Source organism: Girardinichthys multiradiatus, chromosome 2 (genome assembly GCF_021462225.1).
Source record: "Girardinichthys multiradiatus isolate DD_20200921_A chromosome 2, DD_fGirMul_XY1, whole genome shotgun sequence".
Taxonomy (NCBI): domain Eukaryota; kingdom Metazoa; phylum Chordata; class Actinopteri; order Cyprinodontiformes; family Goodeidae; genus Girardinichthys; species Girardinichthys multiradiatus.
In genome coordinates, this window is record NC_061795.1 from 30,190,024 (window position 1) to 30,199,333 (window position 9,310).

At 36.7% G+C, this 9,310-nt stretch overlaps 1 protein-coding gene across 1 annotated transcript in view; it reads right to left on the minus strand.

Annotated features, from left to right (window-relative positions):
* grm3 (glutamate receptor, metabotropic 3) overlaps positions 1–8,177 on the minus strand; it is a 65,044-nt gene extending 56,867 nt beyond the window's left edge. Inside the window, exon 1 of the mRNA XM_047353100.1 lies at positions 7,950–8,177. The gene's annotated coding sequence lies outside the window, so the exon portion shown is untranslated. The remainder of the gene's footprint in view (positions 1–7,949) is intronic.
* Positions 8,178–9,310: the final 1,133 nt, after the last annotated feature.

A 9,310-nucleotide genomic window follows, 5' to 3' on the forward strand; every position in this document is an offset into this window, starting at 1 on the left:
TCATAAGATCACGCGATCATATGCAAAAGTTAAGTACTGATGAATTACTGTTGAAAGAATCCGGTATTCATTCATAAAAGATTAAGGTATAAAGGAGATTAAGGTATAAGCATTACTTTACTTTCTCTCTGAGGCTTGCAGAAGCAAACTGTGTTCTAGAGTTCCCTGCAGAGACGCGGTCTCTACGAAGCCGAGTCTGAAGGAAGGAGAACAGCCCACATCACCGTGGTTACGGTAACGCGCAGTTGGTCAGCGGACAGAACGAGCCGTCTTCCAGCCACTGCTCCAGAGGTTAGCTGGAAGCTAACCCTTTGTTCACAGAGCGAGCCGCACCATCAACCCCCACACAGCTACGGAGGTTAGCTGAAAGCTAACCGTTTGTTGACTGTGGACGTTTCTTCAAACTTCATTGTCGCCCGGACAACTCCTCAACACGTTCATAAGAGGTTAGGCTTGGGCAGAATAATAGAGAAGGATTTAGATTGAAATGATCTAAACGTTTTTCATTTTATAAAGTTTGGTTTTATTTGGGTTGAGCTTTGCTATCTTGGTGCTAGCAGGCTATCTGCAGCACATGTGTTCAGTTTTGTGTTCTTTGTGTGTTTATAAAGTTAAGACAAACTTTACTTGAAGGGTGATTTTAAACAGAAGATTAATCACAACACGCCATCCGCGCTTATGCATTTTAACCCTTTTATTGACTGTATTTTTAAAGGTGTGTGTTTGATTCTGGTGCTAAGCTATCAGCCTCCTTTGTTAGCTTCAACTGCTAATATGTAAGGTAAGGACATGTGGTGCTTGCTGCCAAATATTTACCCAGAAAGGTTTAGTTTTCAATCCAGTAAATAATGTGTCCCTAACTTAATTTTACTAAATTTGATAACTAAGTAAACACCATTAAGCCCCATTTCTCCAGAAAGATTTGGCTCTTTTCCAAAATATTTCCTTACATATTTTACCATTTCCTTTAATAATATTTCTTCAAATATTATTTCAATAAATAAAAGCAGCTAATTAGACACGTTGAGAATTGGTCATCCAGAAGGTTGGTTTTATTCAGCAGATCATTCTTAAAACATTATTTTATTAAAATAATATTTTATCTGATCTTGCATTGTGAATGGTTGTCTAAACGTTTGCTGATTATTGCTTAAGTTGGTTCCAAGACTAACTTAACTTCATTTCCAGATTCTTCAAGATAATCCTTGGTTCTCAAACATAAACACTGAATGGTAATGTTGCATCACTCTTTGGTCATGGTTTTCAATCATCTTTAATCAACTTGTTTATATTGTACATAGTCCATTAGTCTTCGTTATTCTTTAATTCTGCTTGGTAGTTTAGTTGGATTGTTTTAGCATGGTAAAGAGTTTGTTGATTGAAATGTGTTTGACTTTGAGTTAACTTATTTTTGTTAATAAATTCTTGTATTTTAAGAAATTGTGTAAATTCATTCCATGTGTGTGCAGAGTTTTTGCTGTTCAATAATGTCAGAGCTTGTCTCACACCTTTCGATTTTGTCCTAATACCATCGCCTTACTGGGCTGGTATTCACAAGAAAACCCTTAACAGACTGAAATAATATTATTAAATATTAATAAGGATATATTTGCAATATATTGTGCAGACTTTGTAGGAATACTTTTTCACAGAGGGCCAGGTTGGTTTGAATTGCTTTTTTCTTTTAATGAAAACTGAAATCAAAATCTAATTATAGTTTCTGTACAAAGCCATATGGACTATATATAACTGCCCAGCCCAAATAAAAAGTTCTAATTATAGTTTAAGCATTTTGCTTAACGCTGTAAACTACAGTATATAGATTATTTCCTAGTGACATTGACGGCTGTGTGTGCAGCAGATGCCCACATAGCAGTGAACAAGTAAAAGCTGAGCAGTCTGATGGAGAGGCTGTGACCTGTTCATTAGCAGTGAATATTCAGGGTAGTTTCCGTAGCAGATGCAAGTTTGGCAGTTGTTGCCTGTAATCTATCAATACCATGGGGGAAAGTATGTTTGCGTATTTTAGGGAAAAGCTGGGAGAAGACTTTGGATGGTCAGAAAATGTTTCAGAATTCCACAAAAAATTACAGTTTGTTTATATTCATATTTACATATATATATTTATATCCTTTTTTCTTTGATTAGGAACACATTGTATGCTATAGTGGTTTGTTTCTCTTTTAAATTTAAAATGGGAGGAATGGTGTCTAATGTACCTTGTGTTAAAGTTCACTGTAGCAAACTATCGCGTTCTGAAGAATAGAAAACATAAAAATTCAGAAGTGAATTTTAAGTGCTGGTTGTGTTTAAAATTTCTAAACAGAGGCCAATCGTGGGATCCTTGCCTGCACATTATCCCACTAAATATTATCAAGAATTGAGAATTACATTGTGACTGGAAAGACATCTGCACACCATAACATTTAATGGGAGATTTTGTCTTGATAATAAATAAAAGCATGACCACAAAAGCACCTTTCACTATCCATCTCACCATCACATACACTCTTACATACACTCACACATTTTCCTCCTCCAGGTCATCATTTATTAAAGAGTGATCTGTTGTAGACGCACACCATCACAGCTGTACATCCCACTGCCCTTTCACTGCCTCATCCTCCGAGTGGACGTATGCATGTGTGAATGTCTATACTTGTAAGCAACAGGAGGGTGTCAGCGAACAGACATTGTGATGTTTATGCTGTGTGTGTGTGTGTGTGACCCAGGGAGCGTGAATGTTTTGTGTGGGTTTGTGTGCGCAGCGCAGTGTGTGTTGTGACTAGTGAATGATGAGAGACGAGCTGTGGGAAACAGACACCTCCTTGTTTCCTTACTGGAGAAGAACAGTGTAAGGAACATGTACAGTACAGCAACAGTATTTTAAAAAAACTAACAACTTCAACAAGCCTTTTTTCAGTATAAAAATTCCTTCCCCCTCTACTTAAGAACTGAAGTGTGGACATAATCATGTCCACCTTACAGCGCCTTGCAAAAGTATGCATACCTGTTTAACCTTACAATTACAATTATTAACGTATTTATTGGGATTTTAAGTGAAAGACCAACACAAAGAATCTTATAATTGCAAGGTGGATGGAGAAAATACAAATGGTTTTCAAATTTTTACAAATAAAATCTAAAAGTGTATGGTATGCATTAGTAATCAGCCCCTCTGAGGTCAAAACCTTTATTGCAGGAAAAATAGTGGGAAAGATAAAACAAAAAGATAAGTTAAGTTTGTTCTTTTGGGACATGCCTCTACCAGTTTTGCACATCAAGACTGACATTTTGGCCCTTTAAGTCTTGACACGAATTGTTAATTGTTTTAAGGTCCAAACTTTGACTGGACCCCTCAAACAGACAGATATGCTTTGATTTAAACCATTCCATTAAAGACCTGGCTGTGTTTTTAGGGTCATACTGTCTTATTGGAAGGTGAACCTATGCCCCAGTCTCAAGTCTTTTGCAACCTCTACCAGGTTTAATTCTAGGATTTCCCTGTTATTTGCTCTATCCATCTTTTCATCAGCCTGGGCCAGCTTCCCTGTTCCCGCTCAACTAAAGTATTCCAATTGGATGATGCTGCAACCACAATGTTTCATGAAGGGGATGGTGTTTTTAGGGTGACATTTTATTTTCTGCACACATTACATTTTGAGTGTTGAGCAAAAAGTACAATTTTGGTCTCATCAAACCAGAGCACATTCTTCCACGAGTTTGTCCTTGTGTCGCCTATATGATTTGTGGAAAACAAGATTTATTTCTTTTAAGAAAACTTTTTCTTTTGCCGCCCTCACATCCAATGCCGATTTGTTACTGCATAACTGACTAAACTATAATCAGGACATTGATTAATATGTTATATATGTCCTTTCAACAAATTCTCCATCCTCAGCTGTGGATTTCTGCAACTCCTCCAGAGTTACCAAGGGCCCCTTAGCTTCATATCTGATTAATATGTTTGCAAAATAACTGAACATTGCTTTCTGAGACCTCCTATAGCAAAGGCTTCGATTCTATATTAATCCAGAGATTAAAATAAACCTCTGGACTCTAGTTACTAATATTTTGGTCAATTGCATGCCCTGGATTTTAAAGGGGGATAAATACAGATACACACAATACTTTCTTTGTTTTTATTTCGTAAAAAGATATATAATTTTCATTCCACATCATAAAAAGACCTTGATCGTTATAGGTGTCTCACATTAAATAAGAGATTTGAGATTATAATGGGACAAAATGTATAAATAGTTTTGCAAGTGACAATATTATGGCACAAATCTTCCAGTAGTATGAAGAAAATACAAAACATATCCTAACTTTTAAGAGACTGATTTCATGTATTTTCTCTTTTTTTGTTTTTGCACCAGTGACTATAATATGACATCATAATACAAAGACCTACACTTAAACAACCTGCAGAGTTTTTTATATCAGTTTTGAAGAAAATACATTTGACACTAGCTATTATAAGGCCCCGATTAAGTCAAGAAAATGCACAAAAGATTGAACACTGATAAGATTTTAGCATAGCAAATGTCATGTAATCAGAGTCAGAGTGCATCTGCTTTTTAGGCGGGAACTTAAAATATGGCTAAAAACAATCTAAATGTAAATATTTAAGCAAGTGGTCTTTCTCTGATTCAAAGACAAAGAACTAATTCATTTTACAGGTTGAAGTTCTCAACAATAGATAATTTTATTTCCAATCACTCAGCAGCTATTTCTGTTACAAGGAGTCAGTCAATAACAGAACTACAACAATCCTAAAAAAAAAAAAACCCTACACGTCAAATGGTAGTTTAAAATTCATTTAACAAATCTGTTTGAAGTGTCAAAGGCAACATTAAATCTTCTTTGCTTATTTTTATTTCAAGTTTGGTTAAGTTAATCTTTGTATGAAAAGAGAATCATACTGAGTCCCCCACCTGTTTTCTTTTTGTGTTTTTTGGTTAAGCTGGCATGAAATTACAATTTTTAACCTTTGAAGGAAAAGAACAAGAAGTAAAAAAAAAAACATTTTTATTTTTATTTTACTTGCCAATAAACATTTCCTGACAATGTATGTGTTTTTTTTATTTTATAAAATAAACTTTTATGACTTCAGTACCATGGACAGCGTCATATACAGCTCATAATTCTGTCCTTTCATATACCTGTAGAGCTCCAGCTCTTCTCCGTGGCAATTAACCTTTAAATTGGATTGTTATTGAATGATACATACAATAGCACAGCTACTGATTGATTATATACGTGCTTTCAGGTTTGTCGTCTTTTCTTTGTCAGGGTGGCTTTTAAAAAAGGCTTTACAAATCTTACAAAGTCAATTACCCTGTAATGATATTTCTAAACAAAATGTTTCATAACATATTTAATTAAATAATATGTAGGAAACACGTATATCAGTTTACAGTTATAAACAGCCTAATATACAGAAATACAACTCAATAGATGAAAATGTGTGACTTTTGAGTCTCGATGGATGATACAACTCTGATGACAGGACTAAAAAAAAAACTAACTCCTTTTCTTATTATTTTGTGAACTTTTTAATATTGTTTATTTATGTGATTCACATATAGGATTTCTTAAACATAAAAATTTATAATATTTGTTGTTTGTATCCGTTTTTAGCAAAATGCTCAAGTTTTTGGTCCCGTGTATAAATTTAGGTGGCTTAAATAAATAAATGAAGGAATACATTAATAAAAAAATAATTATATAAAATAAACATAAACTTATGCTCATACATAGTCTAGTTTTAGGCAAGTGCTTTTTTTCACAATTTTGTTAGGTGTCAAGCATGTGTAACAAGCACTTGATTGAAAGGTGATCATGTCATTTTACAGAAACATTTTGAACCTAGATGACCAATTTAAAAGTGAACATATCTTTAATTATGCTTAATAGATTAGAGACATTGTTAATATTGTTCCAGTTGTAAGTGACGGAAGCATTTCAGGTAAAGCCATCTCACCTATCCTGCTATTCAACAAAATAATGCTAAAACCCTCTTTGTGCAAAGAAGCTTTTAAAATAAAAGCAACAGTGTTACAAAACCCGTACTTCTCACATTATTAATACTGCAAAATGCTGGGTGCTGTGATGTACGCAGACCAGTGAGAGAAGCTGTGCCAAAGCTACAAGGCCATTCCTGCTCATGTAATCACAGACACACATGTGCAGAGATGAACAATCACAAAACCATGAACCAATAGAATACCAATAGCTACCAATAGAAAATGCTGAAACTCAAGGCCACATTTATTTAGCAACAGCATTTTTTTAACTTACTTACAAATTGACGCACGCACACACACACACACACACACACACGAACACACAGAAACATGTATCACTGAGGTCGCCAAGATGTCAGAGTTTGACAAGGGCACCAGGTTCCCACTCATGGCTCAACTTCATTGTGCCACACCATGTTTGACCATCCAGCAAAGACAAAAAAACATGCAAGACCCTTACGGATTCACAAAATGAGCATTTTTTACATAAAAAAAAAACAACAATGGATTATTCAACAAGTTACAAAACAAGGTGAGCACATTTATTTAACATCTGCCCTACATATTGAAACGTCTTGAGTCAAAGCATAATATCAGAGGTACACCAATAAACTAATATTTAAATACATAAAAGGAAACTAGAAATACAAGTATCTTGAATCAGAATACATGTTCATTTAACACGTGCACAATTCGCTTACCCCACCCTCAAAATTCAAATAAAAATAACAAAACATTTTGATTTATGATGTTACAAAACACACTCCAAAGGCTACTGCCATGTGTCTTTTATTGAAACTAGCTTCAGGAATTAACAGAATGCTGCCCATCCCACCTAGTAGTAAATGTTTTTCACTCTTTGCTATAGAAATGCATAAAGAGCCTCCTTATTTTGGAACATGAAGTGACATTGTTGCAAGTCTTACTGCAAAATTGTTTAAATAAAACAATTGTGTGCTTTCAGTCGAAGCTGGAGCTTTGATTCAAGGAAAACACCAGTTGTTTAAAACATTAGCATTAGTGTCTTTATGGGTGGAACAAAGTAGGAAACATCTAAAGATAATTGTGCAATGCAAACAAATGGGATCATCTAGAACAGTTGCATTCTTTAAGGTAAATTTGAGCATTAACTTCACTGCAGGTAAACAACTATAAGGGTTATTATTTTTGTATTTTACTAGTTAAATTAGGAAAAAAAATGGGAGGAATCACAGTGGACTACATGTGTCTTCTAGCCTATATGTTTTTGCAACATTAATAATTTTGCATAAGGAAATAATGAAATTGCTCGTGCATGAAGGAGTCCTTGTCTAAAGTCAGCAAAATCACGTTTGGACAGCTACATTTTGCAGCCTGGGTCCAAGCGCCAGTGCTCTGGCGCAAGGTGTGAGGTGGCTGTTGGGAGAATAATGCTGCTGATAAACAGCAGATCCGCTTCTCTGATCCACCTGTACGCCTGCTTTTAGAAGCGCACTCTCCCTCTCCTGTCTTCCTATGGGACGCCTAAAGCGGAGGGACATGGCGAAGAGCTGTTTCTCTGAATCCAAGTAAACTTCTAGGTGTACCTAAAATACGCAACTGCAGATACTCTTTGTTCAGCCCCCCTTTAATCTTTATCGTCCATCTCCTGCAGATGTTAGCTTCGAGGCTTTTTTTCCACCCCTTTATCACAACCTCTAGATCGCGATCTGTATCTGATTAAAGGAAAAGCATAAGAAGTACGTGCATGCAGTACAGCTGGGTGTTTAAACCATGCGCAAAGTTCAAAGCAATTGCTCCCCACCAAACGGCTGCGTGACGCGCACTAGAACGCTCTCGGACTGTCAATTTTTCCTCTGCACTCTGTCGCCCCTAACCTGTAATCTTACATTGTTCCCAAAAAACCCGCCAGTGAGTAATGTGCAAAATATTTGTACCTACCTTGGCGACTTCAATCTTTTTTTATGGGTTGCGCACAAACCTTATGGCGCTGGAAGTTTGACTTAGTCTACTCCTGATCCCTCGGAGGAGTCGCACTAAAGGAGAGGATGGGCGCCACTGCTCAGCGCGCCAGCTCCGTGGATGTGCGCGTGCGCGCGTGCACGAGGGACATAGAGAAAGTGAGTGAGAGGGCGAGAGAGAGAGAGATTGGAGGGAAACAACAGACGTGGAGAGATGTAGCCCCTTGCCAAAGGATGCTTCAGTCTCCTAGCAACAACAATCGATCTGGCGAGGAGACGTTTTTATTGGATAAAAAGATAACTTAGCCATTCACCACCCATAGCACATGTTTACTTCTCAGAACAACAACTCAAGACTTAGTAAGGTCCAAGACTGATGTAGTGTGAAAGAAGAGAGGAGGGGGGAAGGGAAGTGAAGGGGAGGTAGACAGATGCTCCCGTAGGTGAATGTCTTACGTGTGAGATATTCACTGCATCTTTGTGTCCTTGCAACCTCACTCAGATCATGTCAAGCAGAACAGAGTTTGAAATTCATTTTCCTCTTTTTGCTTGAAGCAAGCTCCATTAATGTTTTAACACATTATTACACTCTTTGAGGTCAGTAGAAAAATAAGTGGGAGAACCACACTAAGCATGCAGCCCATGCTCCAACTTGGTGAGGCACGTTTCAAGAGCTCAGGGGTGGTTGTGTGCCTCAATGGTGGTGAATATCCACCTTTAGAGCTGGAACAGAAGCTTCAGCTTCAGATATTCATTATACAAAGTTAAGTCAATTTTAAAGCGACAGGACATGTACGGTTTTTAAAAGGTTTTTTTCTAATCAAAATTAGAAAGATGTGTTGTGCATTTGAATTCAGCACCCCTGAGTCAAGGGTTTGTGGAAACACCTTTCACTACAAAAATACCTGAAAGTGTTTGCACTTCCAGAGACCAAAATTTCTTTCCAGTTTTTCTTTGAAAAATAGCTGAAACTCAGTCTGACTGGATGAAGAGGATCTATGAACTTCAGTTGTCAAATCTTGCCACAGATTCTCAACTGCATTTCGGTCAGAGATTTGACTGCACCACTTTGAATTTGAAACCGTTTTGATATATATATTACTCCTCTACAGATTTGACTGAATAACTTGCGTTAACATATATAACAAGGAACTCCCTCCCTGGTCTCAAGTCCTTTTGCCTCATCTAACAAGTTTTCTTCCAGAGCTGGACTGTGTTTAGCTCCATCTATCTTCTCTTCAAACTTGGAACAGAATTCCTGCTGAAGAAACAACATGCCAAAATGTGAAAAGGCTTAAGTGGTCTGACAAATTTTACAAGGCAACATAACATAGGTTAGGG